We start from the raw sequence: 18,698 nt of genomic DNA, 5'->3' as shown, positions 1-18,698 counted from the left end.
AATCCTTATTTGAGGGAAACAGAATCCACCTCTTGAACGGGGGAGCCAGGACAAAGTCCCATTGCAAATGTAACAGAGAAGAGGTAAATCAGACTCCATGTTGGATCTGTTTCTTTGACTTTATGACCTTTGTTTTTCATTGCTTTTGTTATTATAATCATACATAATGGCCTGCTTCAGGGAACCCTGTGCACCTGTGAATGGCTGCAAGAAAAAAGAAACTAACACATCCCCTCACCGCGGCTGGTCATTTCGAGGGAAGTTTTGCTAGACTGATGGCCCTTTTACTTCCTCACCGCCTCTCCCTCTCTGATTCTGTAAAAGAAACTGGCCTCCAGACCCAGATAAGATGGTTTATCAGAGACACTAGTCTGCCACCTTCTTGGTCTGCTGGCTTTCCGAATAAAAGTCGTATTCCCTGACTCAACACCTTGTCTCTGATTCATTGGCCTGCTGTGAGGCGAGCAGAGTGAGCTTGGACTCGGTAACACAAAGAGGCATGGAAAGTCTACCAAAAAGGCCTTACTTCCCTTGCAAGGGAGGCTGGGAGATGTAGACCAGCTCTGTGTCCAGGAAGAGGAGGAAACAGTTCAGAGAAGAGTTTGCAGGCCACTGCCACACTCGCCCACTCCCTGCTGATGCATGTTAAGCCTCCAGCAGGGAGGCTTAGTGAAGGTGGGGACCTCGGGGAGAGGGGTCCCAACTCCCCAGTGGTGTGACCACTCACCTTTGCTCTCAGAACCTCCATTTTCTCATCTGTAAAATGGGGATAATAATCATCATCATCTCCCACTGATATGGTGGTCATGAAGGCTCTCTGATTCATGAAAGCCTCAGACTTGGCAGGGAAGTGGATGACACTGTCCCTGCCCTCAAAGAGGGTAAATAAGAAGAGGAGACAAGAATTCAAAATGTGTCCAGACCTGGGGAAATTGTAGGGGTCCTGTGAACACGGCAGAGACAGAGAGCAGAGGGGCTGCTGCAGGAGAGGGCCCTGTGGCCGAGCCTTGAGAGACGATGAACAGGCTCGGAATAGATCCAGGGCATAGGGTACCTAGTGGCAGGGAGGAGAACCAGGCTGTGCAAAGGTGTGGAGGTTGAAACGCATGTGGTTTATTGAAGGGTCCCACACCCCTGCATTTAAAGCAGAAATTCCCAAAGGGTGGGATGTTGACTGGGCTGGGAGCTGACGCACACTTACATGCTTGTTTTTTGGCAGGATGAGTTTTAAAAAGGAAAAAAAGGAAATGAGAGATTGAAAACACATTATTGGGGAGAAAAGTATTTCAGGCTCGAGACAACTGTCTCTACAGCCTCTGGCTCCCATCCCACCCATTCCCTACCCCTGACTCAAGGCTGGCAGGAAGAAGGTGTTTCTCATGAGATTGTTGAACTTGAGGGTCAAACTCTGCCTGAGGCTTAAATATCCCCACAGGCTGACAGCATGCCTGAGGCCATGGTAAATGCTTTCCATGCTCCTTGAATTCTCCCCTTGAGGTTCTGTTATTGCCCCATTTCCCAGATGAGTAAATTGAGGCTCAGAGAGGTTAGCTGGCTTGCCCACAGCCACACAGCCAGTCAAGGGTGAATCTGACTGATTCCATTGCCTTATCCTGGGCCTGTGGTACAGACAGAGGAGGGAGAGGTTTACGACAGCAAGGAAGAAGGTTCCAGGGGCTACAGGGTTTGGTGTGAGAGGCAGTGTGGAGCAGTGGTAAAGTGCTTGACTCAGTAGTCAGATTTGAGGGTTCTTTGTTACAGCAGCATGAACTAGACTATCTGATACAAATCATGGTAAACTAAGTGACATGTCCTTCAAAATGTTAGGACTTACCATCTTCCTCTTAGAAGCAGCAAATTTTTTTTATTTTAAAATTTCGGCACAATATGTATAACATAAATTTGCCATCTTGACCATTTTTAAGCGTACAGTTTAGTGGCATTAAGTACATTCACATTGTTGTGCTACAGTCACCACCATCCATCTCTATAAATTTCATCTTGTGAAATTGAAACTCTGTACCCATTAAACACTAACTCCCCATTCCCCTGGCCCCTGGCAACCACCTTTCTACCTTCTGTCTCTATGAATTTGACTGCTCTAGGGACCTCAGATGAGTGGAATCATACAATATTGGTCCTTCTGTGACTGGCTTATTTTGCTCAGCATAGTGTCCTGTAATCTTTTCCTTGCTGTAGCCTGTGTTAGAATGTTCTTTTTAAAGGCTGAATGATATTCTATTGCATGTATAAACCACATTTTGCTGATCCATTCATCTGTCGATAGATGCTTAAGTTTGCTCACACCTTTTGGCTGTCGTGAATGGTTCTGCTGTGAACATGGCTGCACAAATGTCAGGGGCAGCATTTTTAAAGACAGTTGTTGAAAGGGAAACAGCACTGACGAAGAAGCCAGGAGACAGGATGCCAGACTCGACCACTAACTTGCTGTGTAGCTTTGGGCGCCTCGCTTTCCGCCCCTGATCCTTTCACTGCCTACATCACAGCTGCGCGCTGAGACACACTGAGACCCAGGAGCATCAGCAAAGAAAAGCCATGAGGGACTGTTATTGTTATTACACAGCGGGTTGAGGTCACTGATTTCCCAAAGGCATGAGTCATGAATGGTGGAATTCCAGGCATCAGGAGAGGCAGTTCTGGACGGCAGAGCCCAGATTCCACACAGAGCAGTGACCCTGACCCTGAACCCTAGAGGGAGCCACACCCTCCCTCCTTGGCCACTGGCTGTAGTGAGGAAGGAGTCAGTGAATGTCACAGGCCGATGGGTCCTTAGGGTAGAGCCTGCCTGCATTTGCCTAGGGTCACACAGCCAGAGAGCAGTGGAAGCTGAACTGGAACTCAAAATTCCAGACTCCCAGCCCCTCACCATGCTGCCTCCCTCGTGGCTCCAATTCTCAGAAGAGGGTAGCAGAAGTGAGCTCTGGAAGAGCCATCTGAGGCAGGGGGAATCGGGGGACTCAGAGGGCCTCAAGGTGAGGGTGGAACTTTCCTCTTATGTATCTCACGGAGACTGAGCTAAGAACCTTTCAATTTATAGCCCTCTCTGTACTTTCCAAAATCTTGAGACCAGTGGCGATGATAATAATTGCTATTTTTAACTGAGCCCTTCCAAGTCCCTGGCATAGAGCTGAGCACTTTATATCCTTGGTCCCATTTTATCCCTCCTCTGAGGTAGGAGCCGGTGTTAACCCATCCGAATGCCCCCAAGCCTTAGATCAGTGACATTTTCAAGGTCACAGAATGAGAGGAGGTCAGAGCTAGGATTCGAACACAGGGCTGGGCGCCTGTGGAGTCTGTCTACTGAAGCCCAACGATCGACTGCCTCAGTTGAGTTCTGTTACAATCTGTGATGGAGGCAGGGGAGCAGATTGTGCTCGTTGTCCAGGTGAAGAAACTGAAGCTTGGCAAACTGAGATTGGTGACATCCTGGCAAGAGGACGAGTCAGGGCTAGGACTAACCCTGCTGGGGCTGCTTCCATCCAGTACTTCTGCTCCGGGGAACAGAAAGCTCTTCTGGGAGTGCTGTGGCCCCTGTCACCCCTAGCCTTGGAGATGCAGGCTGGGGAGGGGGGGGAGGGGGCGGTGACAGAATCTGCAGGTGGACACCTCCCTCCAGCGAAGATGAGGGCAGCCGGTACTTAAGGAGCCCTGACTGGGTTCAAGGTCTTTGGCTTAACACTTTATATCGGTGATTTCATTTCCTCTTCACCCATGTGGAAGGAGTTAATTTCATTCCCCCATTCTGCAGATGCAAACACTTAGGTTCAGAGAGGTGGGCTCACTTGTCCAGGGGACCAGCCTAGGAAGTTGTGGAATCGAGATGCCCAAGTCTGGTCTCTTACAACCATGCAAATTCCCCTCCCCAGGGAGAGGAGGGAGAAGCAGCCTGAACAACTCCACCCAGCCCGCCAGGCCCAGCCCACCAGGCTCCTTCGTGCCTGAGACTCTGTATGCTAAGAGTCCCCGAGCAAGGGGTTCTAAGAAACTCCAATTCCTCAGGCAGAGCCACCATATGTTATGAAGCTACAGTTGCCCCATTCTCTGCCTGCCATCTACAGGATGATCCATGGGGTGTGGTCCAGAGAGCTAAGCCAACAAGGGCCCTGGGGTGGCCAGAGGAGCTGGTGACCCCACTGAGAGCAGGTCTGACAGGCCAGCTCTGGCTATTTGCAGAAGCCCTCCCTTCCTTGTACGCAGTCCTCTTAGCACTGGGGCATGAGGAAGGCGGCTCTCCCCCAAGCCCCATCTTCCTTCGACCTTAGATCCAGCTCAAGTCTAGACCCCATTGCTCACTCCCCGTCCTGCTTCTATCTTTCTCTCTAGAGCCTTGCCTTTGTTCAGAAGTGGGCAGTGTGCTCTAGAAGAAATCTCTTTCCCAGCCCCAGGAGCTAAGCCTTCAAGGTTCCGCAGTCCCCAGGTTTTAGGAATGGGTATGTGTATTGTCTGGTTAAGTCACGCTCGCTGTTGTAACAAATAACCCAAGCTTTCAGTGGCTTTACATCGCCAATCTTTGTTTATTTCTCACATCACTACACAAGAAGTCTTGGCAGGAGGGCTCTGCTCTGGGTAGCCATTTAAGGACTGAGACTCTTCCTGTCTTGTGACTCTGCTTTCTTTGTCCTCAGAGTCCTTTTCAAAGCAGAAAGATGAGGAAGGAAAGCAAAGATTGTGGGTAGGAGGTTTTTATAGGCCAGACCTGAAAATGGTGCAGTTATTTTTACTCACATTCCATTGGCTAGAACTCAGTCACATGACCACCTCTAACCACACAGGGGCTGCGAGATGTGGTCCAACTGTGTGCCCAGAAAGAATATGGTGATTGGTGAGCACTAGCAGACTTCCACAAGAATGTAACCCAGTTTTGGCCAAGGAGAAATAAAATCTGCTGGGGGCGCTTCTGAGAAGGGATTGCTTCAATTATAAAAAGGTGTAGGGAGAAGGTCCCCTATTCTTCCCCCATAAGTAGCTGTGTGAGGATATGATGCCTAAAACCTTGGCAGCCATGTTGAGACCATGCAGGGCCAAGGCTGAGGGCTGAAGCCACCACACTGAGGATGCTGGAGCTATAATATGGGTCCTGGCTGACATCATTGAGCCTCTGCATTAACCAGTCGGGAACCACCCCACCTCCAGGTGTCTTGAGCACAGAAGTCCATCTTTTTTTTTTTTTTTTTTTTTTGCGGTACGCGGGCGTCTCACTGTTGTGGCCTCTCCCGTTGCTGAGCACAGGCTCCGGACGCGCAGGCTCAGCGGCCATGGCTCACGGGCCCAGCCGCTCCGCGGCATGTGGGATCCTCCCGGACCGGGGCACGAACCCGTGTCCCCTGCATCGGCAGGCGGACTCTCAACCACTGTGCCACCAGGGAAGCCCCAAAAGTCCATCTTAAGACGGGAATATCAAGGTGTTCTGTTACTTGCAGCCTGAAACCTCCTAAGTGACTGGTACCAGCACCATGACCTTGGGCAAGTCACTCAACCTCCCTGTACCACAGTTTCTCCATTACTAACATTGGGAGCTTGTAAATATTCTACCTAATAAGTAGAGGATTAAATGTGCAACCCAGATAAAGAGCTTAGCACATTATCAGTAAATATGAACTTAAAAATTCCTGGTCAGACCCTGTGGGGTGTGAATAATATTAACTCCACCTGACAGATGGGGAATCTGAGGTTCAAGGAAGTGAAGCCCCAGGACGTACAAATAATAAGAGGCCTGGATGTGAACCCAGGTCAAGTTGAGTTCCTACTGTGTACCACACCTTGTGCCAGGTGTTTAGATACCTTATCCCATTGGATGCACAAAGCCGTCCAGCGTTACTGTTGTTATTATCCCTATGGGAGAGATGGGAAAGCCATGGCTCAGAGAGGTGATGAGACTTGCCTACAGGCAGCATCAAAATGTCAGCATTTGAACCTAGGTCTGAGTCCAAGCCTTTATTCTTTCTACTATTTGTAAGCCTCCTTAATGGAGAGCCACAGACCATTATGGTAGTGTTTCAGGCATCAGAGGAATCACTGATTGGGCTCTCAGGGCTGTTCAGGGTTTCATGAAGTATTCAGTGACTTCAGGCTGGCTGCTAGTTCAGCCTGTCTCCAAGGCTGTGCTGGTGATGGCCTCACCCTTACTCTCCCAGTAAAATAACAGGGACTTGGACTGGAAGGTCTCGAGAGAAAGTTTGGCTCCCTTTATAAAGCAGAACGTTTGAATGTTTTGAGCTGATCCATAAGGGAGTAGGTTGCCTTGGAATATGATGAGCTCCCTGGTCCTGAGAGGGTACAAGCAAAGGCTGGCAGCTACCTGTGAGGGTGATAGAGGCAACTCCCGCATGAAAAGTGATATTGGATTCAAAGACCTCTCAATTTTGAAAGTCTGTGATTGTAAGATTCTCAGATCCCATTTTCTTAGATTGCAATCTAAGACTGCACGATACTCAAAATCTAGGAATTTAAGACTGCATGCATTTCTCCCTTTTGTGTTTTCTAGTCCCTACTCAGGCAGGTAGACCATGGAGTGTCCACTGACTCAGGGGATGGACATTTCAGTAAAAGCAGAGAACAAGTTTTTAGGTTTCAAAAGTACCCCTTTCTCCCCCAAAAGACCATTCCTGAAGGGACCTGAGGCACAGTGAAACCTCATGAATCAGAGAAAGGTGGGATCTGATGCCTTTCTGTCCCTCTGCTATACAATATTTGGGGGTGGTGGCTATTCCATCAGCCTAGATTTTGGAGTGAGGAGGCACAGAATGGGGCTGTAGCAGACATGCAGCATGAGTGGCTAAGGAGCAAGATTGGAGGTGGTTGTTACTGCACCCTAACCCAGATGACCCTGACTGATGCACAGCCCTCCCCTCCCCTCTCTCCTTTTTTTCAAATAAGAAATCAAGAAGAGAGCCAGAAAAAAAGCTATGAGTGAGCATGTTTTGAATCTTGTGGGTCAGCGTGACCCCAGAGAGCTTTGAAGAGTCCAAAAGTAGAGAGTGGGGAGGGCTTGAATGGTGAAATGGTCATGTGGTGTGTGGAAGCCAAAAGGGCCTGAAACAACCTCTCAGGGAGATGCAATCACAGGGAAAGTGTGTGTGTGTGTGTGTGCACACAAATGATGGAGTGGGCAGAGTAAACCAAATTGATTAAGATTAATTTTCTGTCCACATAGGAAGTAGGGTATGGTCATAAAAATTTAGATTAACTTTCTTGCTCATTGGAATTTTGAATTGAGACAGATAATTCTAAAATTTCACCATCCCAAGAGTCTTGGATTCTGGGCTTTTACCATGATTCTTTCACTGGGTAGAAGCTGGACGTGGACACTGGGAGGACCCAGGTCTGGAAACCAGGAGAACTGAGCTCTACTCTCAGATGTCACCTTCCCAGGGAGGCCTTCCCTGACCACGTGGTTTAAAATGGAACCCCCGGCCCCTGCGAATGCCTGATCCCTCTTCCTTCTTCTTCTCCAAAGTACTAACTGATGCAGCCTATTATACTTATTTATTTATTGTCTATTTCCCCCACTTGATTTTAAGTTTCAAAAGGGCAATGATTTCTCCCTCCCTCCTCCCTCTCTTGTTTCTTTCTACCTTTCATTCTATCTTCTTTTTCTTTTTTCCTTTCTTTCCTTGTATTTATAAAAAAAACTGCAAACATTCAGAAAAGCACAGAAAACAGATGATGAACACCCATTTGCCATTTGCCCATCACCTAGATTTAACAACTGTTAGCATTTTATCATACTTGCTTTATTTTTTTGCTGCCAGCATTTTCTAAAGAAAATAATATTCGTCATGCTACTTCCTCTTTAAAAACTTGAAGGTAGGGAGTTTTGTCTCTTTTACTTGTTGCCATATTACTCACTGCCCGGAAGCTGGTAGATCTCCAATAAACAGTTGTTGAATGAATGAATCTCATTTAATCCTCATAGCAACCCTATGCAGTAGGTATTATTATTATCCCTGTTTTACAGCAGAGGAAACTGAGGCACAGAGAGGTAAAGTAACTTGCCTAAGGCCACACAGCTAGGAGGTAGTGAAAGGAAATTTGAGCTCAGACAGGCTGAGTCCAGAGTCCACACATTCTTATCTCTCTAGGGGCTGCTTCAAATGGGATGTTCATTCATCCTCTCTGTCCACCTGTCCCATCCAGACACCATCCACAGATGAGACCCAGAGGGGTTCACAGGCCAGCCAGAAGCCGGGCATCCCCACTGGGAACCCAGGTGGTCTCCATAAAGGCTGGGGCCCTCTCTCCCTCCCTGGGGAGGAGATAGAAGGCTCCTTCCCAGACAAATGACCTTTGGGGTTTGTTATGAATAGAGATTCCTTCTGGGGAACGTGATGGCTGATGCCGGGAGCCTGGGTCCCCAGACTTAACCCCTAGGAATGTGTAGAGAAATATCCCAGCCTCCGCCCTGCAGGCCAGCATTCCCAGCGGCCCTGGCCAGCCAGAGGAGGCCGGTTCTAGGCTTCTCTTCAGGTTGCTGGGCCTTCTGGGGAGATGGACTGAGTCCCTGCATCCTAGGCTGGGAGGCAGCTCCTCAGGGTAAATGGAGCCCTAGACTTCAAAAGCAAAGAGACCGGGGTCTGCCTCTTCCTCCCTAGTTGTGTGACATTGGACAGGTGCCCAATCTGGGGAAACCTCAGTTTTCACATCTATCAAATGGGGATAACTACTATCCCAACCTCGCACAGATCCGGGGCTAGGGTGAGGCAAGCCAGGTAGGTGCCGAGGGCACAGCATTTAAGGAGGTGCTGGCTCTCAGGTGCTGACCCTACACTTGCAGTAGCCTGAGGGTGAGAGCCTCGTTAAATTACACACACACCAAGATGACCTAATCCCACAATTCACGTGATGGAGCAAATAGATGGCTCCAGGCAGGGGCCCCAAAGGCCACTGGGGGAGACCGACCCCCCTGAGCTAAGTCAGGTCCCTGGTACCGGGGACAGAGGGATGGCCCAGATGCCCTCTGGGCATTATCAAGCCACAACAGGTGGTTTCGGAGTTCTTCCCAGGCCAAAGAGTGGCTTCTGCCTCCAGGCTGTGATAATAATGACCTTGATCTCACATTTATCCAGCATTCACTCTGGACCAGTGCTGTGCTACTCGCCTCACGTTGAGATCTTGGTCAATCCTCACAACAGCCCTCTCATGTATTACTGTCTGTATGTTATGAATGAGGAAGACCTCAAGGCACCAAGTCAGGTAGGTCCAAGTATATGGTAGGTCCAAGATCTGAACAGTTATTTGTCTGCATCCTAGGTGGGCTGGGGGCTGGGGCTTGGCTGCTAAGGGTCTTGTGGGCACTTGACCCCAATCACCTTTATCTTCTGTGCCTCCTCCCTCTGCTAGCAGCCATTGTGGCCAAAATGGGATTAACCCAAAAGGAAGTCATTGCAGGGGCTGGAATGGGTGGGGAGGAAGGCATGCTTCTGGGCTCCAAGGACCCTAAGCCTGGTTACTCTATGCCCAGGTCCTGGGCCCCCAAGGCACGCACACACTGCTCTGGATGAGGTGGAACACAGGGCAGGTAAGTTTCAACGTTGGGGAGACAGCTCAGGGATGATGCTGAGTTTTATTTGTACAAATTCATTTTCTCCCTGCCTCTGACCCCCTTCCTTGGTAATTCATCTTCCATCCTGGCCACCAGAGTGCTTGTGCACCTGGCCTTGTACAAGATTTGCTCAGGACTTTTGGGGAACTCCCTCACCACAGGATCATCTAAATATTTTCCTGGCATTCAAGGCTATTTGCGGAGATTAGTGCAGAGGGCTGGTCCTGCCTTTTTGCCTTTCCACAGGTGGGTCCCTCTGCTAGAATGTCCTTCCCCCAAGACCCTTCTGGATCTTCTCGGGCAGGAATGAGGTGTGTAAATGGCAGAACTCTCAACTCCGAGGCCTGAGGGGGACTGTGCAACTTGATGCCATGCTGGCATCTGGGGAAGACAAGAGGTAGCTTAGTGTTTTAAAAGGCAGGTTTGGGCTTCCCTGGTGGTGTAGTGGTTAAGAATCTGCCTGCAAATGCAGGGGACAAGGGTTCGAGCCCTGGTCCCAAAAGATCCCACATGCGGCGGAGCAACTAAGCCTGTGCACCACAACTACTGAGCCTGCGCTCTAGAGCTCGCGAGCCACAACTACTGAGCCCACATGCCACAACTACTGAAGCCTGCGTGCCTAGAGCCTGTGCTCCGCAGCAAGAGAAGCCACCACCATGATAGGCTCGCGCACCGCAACGAAGAGTAGCCCCCACTCACCGCAACGAAGACCCAATGCAGCCAAAAATAAATAAAATAAAATTAATTAATTAAAAAACATTAAAAGGCAGGTTCTGAACTTAGACGTGAGTTCAGTCCCAGCTCTGCCACCTACCAGCTGGGCTTCAGTTTGCTTCTCTGAACACAGAAAGAATGATCCGACTTTCTCCACTGGGGCACTGAGGCACAGGAAGGGGGCCGTGCACGTAATGCTCTGGGCTCAGTGCCAGTTCCACGGTCGGGGCTCAAAAAGCATCAGGTGTTCACCCACGCATTCCACATCAGGTTTAAGTACCCACCTGGTGCCAGTCTCTGTGCTGGTCACTGGGATAGAGCCGTGAATGGACTCATGTGGCCCCAGTTCTTAAAAACAGAGGTTGGAGAGGGAGATATTCCTCTATTAGTTACCATCGTGACTGTAATTAGGGAAATCACCCCCCTCCCAACCTCCTAATCCTCCAACCTCCATCCCTCACCTTGACCTTGAAGCACCCTGGGCACGATCTAAATCTGATGTACCTCCATAACTTTAGCTCCTCAGTCATGGCCCGGAGGCTCAACAAATAATATTTAAATTGAAACGATTTCTGTAGCAAACACTTATAGCATGGAGTGTGTGATAGCCACTGCTCTAAGCACTTTACACATAGGAAATCATGCCATTATCCCTGGAAAGTATGTACTATTATCACATCCCCATTTTACAGATAGGCAAACTGAGGCTCAGAAAAGTTAAGCAAACTACCCTGAGTCATATAGCCAGAGAGGGGTGCAGCCAGGATTTGAACCCAGGTAGCCCAGCTCCAGAGCTACTTGGTCCACACCTCTCCCGAGTTGATGCCGCTTTCCAGCAGGGTCCAGAAAGGGCATGATCTGAAGACCTTGCCCATCTCCACCACTTACTGACAGCTGGGCTCCTCAACTTTCCACTCCCCAGGTGGTCTGTGGAGGAAAACAAGGCCTCAGCTGCAGCCTTTGATATCCCCTTCTGGCACTCTGAGGCCTGGGGGTGACTCAGGGGATCCCAGGCCAGCAGCTAGGCCGGCCTCAGGGCCAGTGTTTCCGTAAACACCCCAGTGAGCCAACCCTGCGTGGTCAGTCCACGGGCTGCTGGCTTCGAGGGCTGAGGCCTGGCTGGCCCTGTGCAGTTTCCTGCCACACGGCCACTTCCAGCCCCTCTGCCTGGCTGGGCTTCCAGTAATGAAGTGTTTTGTTCGGGGGCTGGTGGCGCTGATGGGATGGAGTATCAGGGCCTCTCTGTCCCACTTGCACCCACTTAGGTTCTTGGAAGCTGGTTAGACGCCCCTCACCACAGCCTGGGCAGCTCATATGCCCACCTGGGTATCGGAGGAGGAATTGGCCTCTAAGGGGACAGGTCTTGGGCTCTGAGCCAAGAGGGTGGGTGTAGCTGGAACCAACCCTGTTGGTCCTTTCTGAGGGGTTGGGAGGTTAGGGAAACAACTTCTCCTGGAGCCCCAGCCAGGCGGCTTGGAGATGGAAGGGAAGGTCTCAACCGTGGCCACTGCCTCTCCCCACTGAGACAGTGGCTACAAGGAAGGGGCCGTGGGTGAAGACTGAAGGACCATCAGTCCCTGTGAGTGTGCCATCCCTGAAAGCAATGCTATCCCAGCCCTTCAATTCTCACAGCATCCCTGCTTGGGAACAGAGGCCCAGAGAGGTGAAGTGACTCACCCAAAGTCACACAGCAAGCGACAGAGCCAGGATGTGACTGAGTTTCTCCCTTCCCTCTGAACCACTTCTAGCTCACTGCCTGAATCCCAGACAGTAGGGACTGGAAGCTGCTTCCAAGCCATCTTTCAAGAGGCAGCACAGCACAGTGGATAAGAGCAAGGACTCAGGGGCCAGCTCCCTGGGTTCAGATCCCAGGTCTGCCTTCTACCTGTTACGTGAACGTGGGCAAGCTATTTCACTTCCTGGTGCCTCAGTTTCCCCATCTGTGAAACGAGGATAATAATGATGCATCCTTTAGAGGGGTGCTGTGAGGATTCAATTCATGCCTGGTACACAGTAAGCCTTCCATCAATGCTAGTTATTTCTAATCTCTCACTGGCCTTCCCACTGTACAGCTGGGGAGACACAGGCCCAGAGATGAAGGCAAAACCTGCTGGGGACTTGTCTGGGGCAGAACATACCCTTAGCCCACGTTCCCTGTGGTGCCACTGAGAAGCTGTGATGTTTGAGCTGAGGTGCTTGTTCTATTCCCCATCCTTCAGGGCTGGGGAAGGGCAATCAGAGCCCAGGGAGGAGAGGGTCAAGGCAACATGATGAGTGACCCCAGCGTCAGCCTCTTCCCCCTCTGGGTCCCAATCTCCCCTCCTGAGGATGTTTGGACCCTTGAACTCAAAGGGGCCCCTTGGTTAGGGCCTCAGGGGCTGCCGAGGAGTGGGAGAGGGTCCAGAGCCCCAGACAAGGGCTCCCAGCCTCTGATTTATCCCAAACAACTTTCTTGGGGCCTGTTTTAATTATTAGAGTTTCATATGGGATTTTCTTCTGAACAAGGGTCTGTTGGCTTAAGAAGGGGGCTCTGGGTAGCGAGAGGCAGGGGATGGGGCCCTCTTCCCACACCTGGGAACCCTGGGGCCCAAGCTGATGATTGGCTGGTGACTCACTCCCTGCTCAGCACATCCTGTCATCCCAGGACTGGGAGCCCCACAGGGGCCACCCCTAACCAGGGCCCCCCTAACCAAGGCGCTCCCCCCTCGACATGCAAGGGACTGGGAACAATTAACTTGCTACTCAGGCCAGGCCAAATGTTCATGTGGTTATTGGTTTCGCTGACCACATGTAACTCAAGGATGTCCTCGGAGCTGGAAGGGTCCCAAGAGGCCACAAAGGGCAGCCCTGTCACAGGGTTGTCACAGCAGGGGAACTGAGGCCCAGAGAGGTGAGGTAACTTGCCTAAGGTCACTCAGGGGAGAGGGAGGAAGGAAGCTGGCATTCTGATGCCTGACCCAGAGCTTTTCTACACCTCCAGATGGTGCCTGGATACCCCAAGTTCTCGGCCCCTATTCCCACCCCAGTCACAAGTGTCCTCCCCAACCAACACAGGCCAGGCCTCTCCAGCCTCATCTCCCTCACCTCCCACCAGGCCTCCAGGCTTCATCCAGACTCAGCTACTCACAGCGCCCCAGACACCCCTGCTCTCACGTTGCTTTCAGGCCTCTGTTCTCTCTGTCCCCGTGTTGCCTTTTTGCCTAGACTCCTACTCTTGCTTCAAGATTCATCTCAGATGTCACCTCCTCCAGTAAGACTTCCAAAGCCTCCTCTCCCACCTCCCAGGCTGGGTCCTCTTCTCATTGCCCTCAGTACCTGGCACTCCCCACTTACTCTGCTGTCAGCATCTCTTTGCTTGTCTCTATCTTCCCCTCTAGTCTGTGAATTCATTGTGGGCAGAGACCTTGCTTTTTATTATTTATTTCATATTAGGGCATGGCCCACTACATTCAGTGTTTGTTGAATGAATACATGGGTGTATGAATGCACAGATGGATGGACCAATGGATGGATAGGTGGATAAACAGATGAATGGATGAATGGACAGGTAAACAAATGAATCAGTGGATGGGCAGATGGATTGATAGACAAATGGATGGATGGATGGATTAGACAGATAATGGCACCTGTAGGGGCTCAGAGAGTGAGAAGTAAGTTCCTGGAATCTGGATATCCTGAATGATGAAGGGGCTCTTGGATGGGGAAACAGTAACCTAAACAGTAACCTAAACCTTACCTGCCTCCTCCAAGGGATGTCTGGCCAAAAGCAAAGCCACTTCTGCCCTGGTGCCTGGTCCCTCCTGACCAACTGGTTCCACCTCAATCGGATCTCCTGAACTTTGGTAATTATTCAGACATCAGAGAATCTATAGGACCCACCTCTGCTTCTGACATTTCAGAACTCTGCATTCTTGAGGGCCCAGCCTGCATACTTCCATCCAGGTCAGAGCTGCCACTCCAGAAATGTTCCCAGGCATAGAAACAGAAATCCCTAGAGAAAGAGGCACTATAAAATATGGAATTCATCCCTCTCCCATTTTACAGATGAGGAAATTGAGGCCAAGAAAGGCCAAGGAACTTCCCCAAGAATGTACAGCAACAGAGCTGGGATTAAAGTGGAACTTCCCCAAGAATGTATAGCAACAGAGCTGGGATTAAAGCTTGGGTCCCCCAATTCACTCATTCATGTATTCATTTATGCAACAAATATATGTATCTAGCATCTAACATGTGCCAGGTTCAGTGCCTTTTCCCTGGCATTCGATGTCTGGAAATAAACCCTCATGCCAATTTGGAAAGTCTATGTCCCATCGTGACCTCCTCTGACTCCCCAGCTGGCTTATCTTTGCCTCATCAGCTGCATCTTCGGCATAGCTCCGGCCCCAACCACTTCACCCAGCAAATGAGGACCACTTCCTTGCCAGGAACCCCAGCTCACAGCGGTATATGCAGAGACAGTCACATGCGTGTGCTGAGAGCACACGTCTCACCCCTCCTTGGGGGGACCACATCAGTTCCTGCACGCAGAACCCCGCCAGCTCAGACTGAAGCCAAGTGTAAAACAGTTCAAGCCCCGCAGCTGTCCTGGGGATGCGGGAGGGGAAGCTCATCGTGACACCTGGGATCTCAGGGCCAGGAGGAGACCTCTGAACTCCTGCCCAGACTGAGGAATGTGTGGAAGAAGAGGCCATAGAGGGGCGCCTGGGGGCTGGCTATTTACAGGACAGAGGAGCAGGTGGCAGCAGCAATTCTCCCATTAGCCCCTCCCAACATGCCCAGAGGCAGGGGCAGTGTGAGGGCTGCCAGTCTGGAAGAGATGGAGCCTCGCATTCTGGGGCAGGAACCCAGACTTGGGCAAGTCATGGCCATTGGCTGGACCCCCTCTCTGGACCTTCCTGATGGAGGTGACCTCGCTGAAGATGTGGAATGACTCAGTATCGCAAGGACAAAAATAAGGTTCAGCTGCACCTAACAGAACACCTTCCGGGAGCGAATCAATGAACTAGAGAACAAAAGAAGAATATGGTAGAACAACACCACCCAAAGCTGCTTCTGGGATGAAATTAATATGAGACAGAGTGCTGATAAGATTGAGCATGACAAAAGAGATAAGATGCAAATAAATAAAGTAAAAATATAGAGTGAAAAAGGAGAATAATATTGACTTAAGGATTAAAAGTAACTTTAAAACTATTGTTGGGCTTCCCTGGTGGCGCAGTGCTTAAGAGTCTGCCTGCCAATGCAGGGGACGCGGGTTCGTGCCCTGGTCCGGGAAGATCCCACATGCCGCGGAGCGGCTGGGCCCTTGAGCCATGGTCGCTGAGCCTGCGCGTCCGGAGCCTGTGCTCCACAACGGGAGAGGCCACAACAGTGAGAGGCCCGCGTACCGAAAAAACAAAACAAAAAACCCACAAAACTATTGTTATATAGTTATATAGCAGTTATATAGTCACGGATTTGAAAGCTTAGGGGAAAATGGACACACTTCTAGAGAGTTATAAGATGCCAAAAGATTGGCCCAAGAAGAAAGAGAATTTAAAGAAGTCAATCAGTATTATAGAAACTGAATTGGTAGTCAGAGCCCTCATACTCCCCGACATCAGACCCAGACATTTGTACAGGTGAGTTCTGCTGAATTTTTAAGAAACAGTTAATGCCTAGCTTATACGAGTAGCTCCTCCACAAGCCCCCAAAAGCCAGCCGAGCTTACTTCATGAGACAAGTGTCATCTTGGTTGCCAAAACCAGATAAGACAATACAATAAAAGAAAATTGTAAGCCCATTTCACTTATGAATACAGGGTGGAAAATACTAACTAAAATATTAGTGGACTAAATTCAGCAATGTGTTAAAATAATGATAATACCTCACCATCAGGAAGAATTTATCTCAGAAATGTATCAACATCAGAAAATCCACCAGTGTGATTCACTGCATCATTTGATCAAGGGAAAAAAAATCCAATGATTATGTCAATTGATGCAGACAAAGCTTTTGGTAAGATCCTGATTTTTCAAAAATCGTAGCAGACTAGGAACATATAAGAGAAGTTCCTTACTTTGGTAGAGATATTAATATCAAAAACCTCCAGAAAATATGATTCCTAGTGGAGAAACTTCATGTGCATGTGAGGATCAGGAACAAGCCAAGAATGCGCATTATCACTCTTACTGCTTAACACAATGTGCCAAAGTCAGGCTATAGCTAAAAGGAGAGAAAATAAGAGGTGTAGGATTGGAAGAGAAGAGATAAAACTGTTCGTTGTAGAGGGTGTGATCCTTTACCTTGAAAAACTAACTAAATAAGCTGACAACGTATCAGAACAAATAAGAGAGTTTGGCAAGTTTGCTAGATGTATGATCAATAACAAAAATCAATAACACTTTTATACCAGCAATACCCAAAACAATGGTGGCTTAAACAAGGGGGCATAAACATGCATATATTATTGAGTTGGCCAAAAATTACAGAAGATGTTACGGAATATCCCGAAGGAACTTTTTGGCCAACCCAATATATGCATGCAGAATAACATATATAATATTATTATTATGTTAATATTCTAATAGTATTCTTATGTATGCTATTTTTTTAATCATGTGAATGGAATCTATAAGTGGAGTACAGGGTGCGTATGGCACAGCTCTGATGTCATCAGAATCCAGGCTTGCTTTATTTCTCCTCTTCTTTTCTCTGCACATAAGGTCCATCTTCAAGATACCCTCATGGTCCAAGATGGCTGTCAAGCTTCACCATCACCTCTGATGACTGATTAGAGCAGGAGGAAGTGAGTGGTGGTGGTGTTGGGACAAAAGGGATGCCCTTCCCTTTCAGGAGCCTTCCCAGAATTTGCACACAGCACTTCTGCTTGTATCTTATTGCTGGGACCTGGTCACATGGCCATACCTAGCCACAAAGCTGAGTGCACTGCCACCCCAAATAAAATCAGGGTTCAATTATGAAGGAAGGAGGGGAGAAAGGATATTGAAATGGGCATCCCTCGGGCTCTGCCATAGATCTCAAGTTCCAAAAAGGGGAAACAGAGGCCCAGAGAGATGAGGGCACTAACACACAGCCACGAAGCAAGTGTCGGAGCTGGGATTTTCAAGTGACTAATTCTTCATCTTCCCAGAGTACAGGGCTCCCCTCTCATGCGGGTATGTCCAGCCACGGGAGCACTGACCCTGCTCACTCCCAGCCCTGTTTGGGTCAGGGTCTGTTTTGGGTTTCTCTGTCCCCACTACCTAGTGTAACAACAGTGAGGTCCCAGTGTTGGGCATTTATTCACATCCCTCCCCCCAGCCCCTACAGCTTCTTGCACAGGACTTGGCATGTAGATGTGCAATGAACATGAAGGAGGAAGGCATGGAGGGAGCTGACAAGCTGTGAATGGCTGAAACTGGCTTCATCCTTGCAACTGCAGACATTTTTTCCCGCCTCCCATATGCTGTGCCCTGATCTAGATGTGTTTCCCAAGTTTCACTTTTCAGATGCATTTCCTAGACCCTAAAATGTTAGGCCTGGCCCAGGTATGAAAGAGCAAGAAGGCTGCCTTGAAACAAACAAACGAACAAAAAATGGAGAAACCGAAGGCCAGAGAAGCAATGTCATATGACATGTCGTATGTCTCTCACTCGGATTCCTCTTCATGGACACACAGAGAAAGACCGGTTTCCCAGCCTCCCGTGCAGTCAAGTTTGGGGGTCATGTGACTAGTTCTGGCCAATAAAATATGAGCAGAAGAGATGAGCATCATCACTTCCAGTTTGAGGCAGTGAAGTGCCTTCACCGCCCCTCTTCTCTAAGGTGACCTTGGAGACCACTGGTCTAGAACAGGTGATTCACAAACGGTTATGTGCATACACATCACCTGGGGGTCTCATTAAAATGCAGATCCTGATTCTGGGTGCGGGGTCTGATATTCTTCACTTCAAACAAGCAACTGAATTATGCTGATCCATCAGGGCGCAGCTTTGAGCAGGGAAGGATGATCGGAGAGGATGCAGCTCAAAGATGGAGAAGACCTGCCCAGCTTCACTGGACCATTTGCAACCAAAAATAAACCTTTGTTGGGTTAAGGCACTGAGACTTGGGAGTTTATTTGTGACCTCAGCACAGTTTAATGTCCCCCAGTTAATACACTGGGATAGGACATTGTCATTTAGCCAGTCAACCCATAGGTATTGAGTTCCTACCGTGATCTTACTTTGTGCCCTGGATGCCTCACTGTTAAGGAGGCCCTCACTCTCCAGGTCCTACGAGGGCAAGGTCAGCACCTGACGGGGAGAGCTCCTAAAACTTTGTTCCCTTAGCACCTTTGTTTCTGCATCCTAGCCCCAGAGCTGTAAGTCACTGAGGGAGCCAGGATTTGAAGTGGGAACTTTTTGGCTTACAAGCCTGAAATTTGCTTTCAGTAGTGCAA

Source organism: Mesoplodon mirus (genome assembly GCF_964341445.2).
Source record: "Mesoplodon mirus genome assembly, chromosome: 15".
NCBI lineage: Eukaryota > Metazoa > Chordata > Mammalia > Artiodactyla > Ziphiidae > Mesoplodon > Mesoplodon mirus.
Note: the sequence above shows the minus strand (reverse complement) of the source record.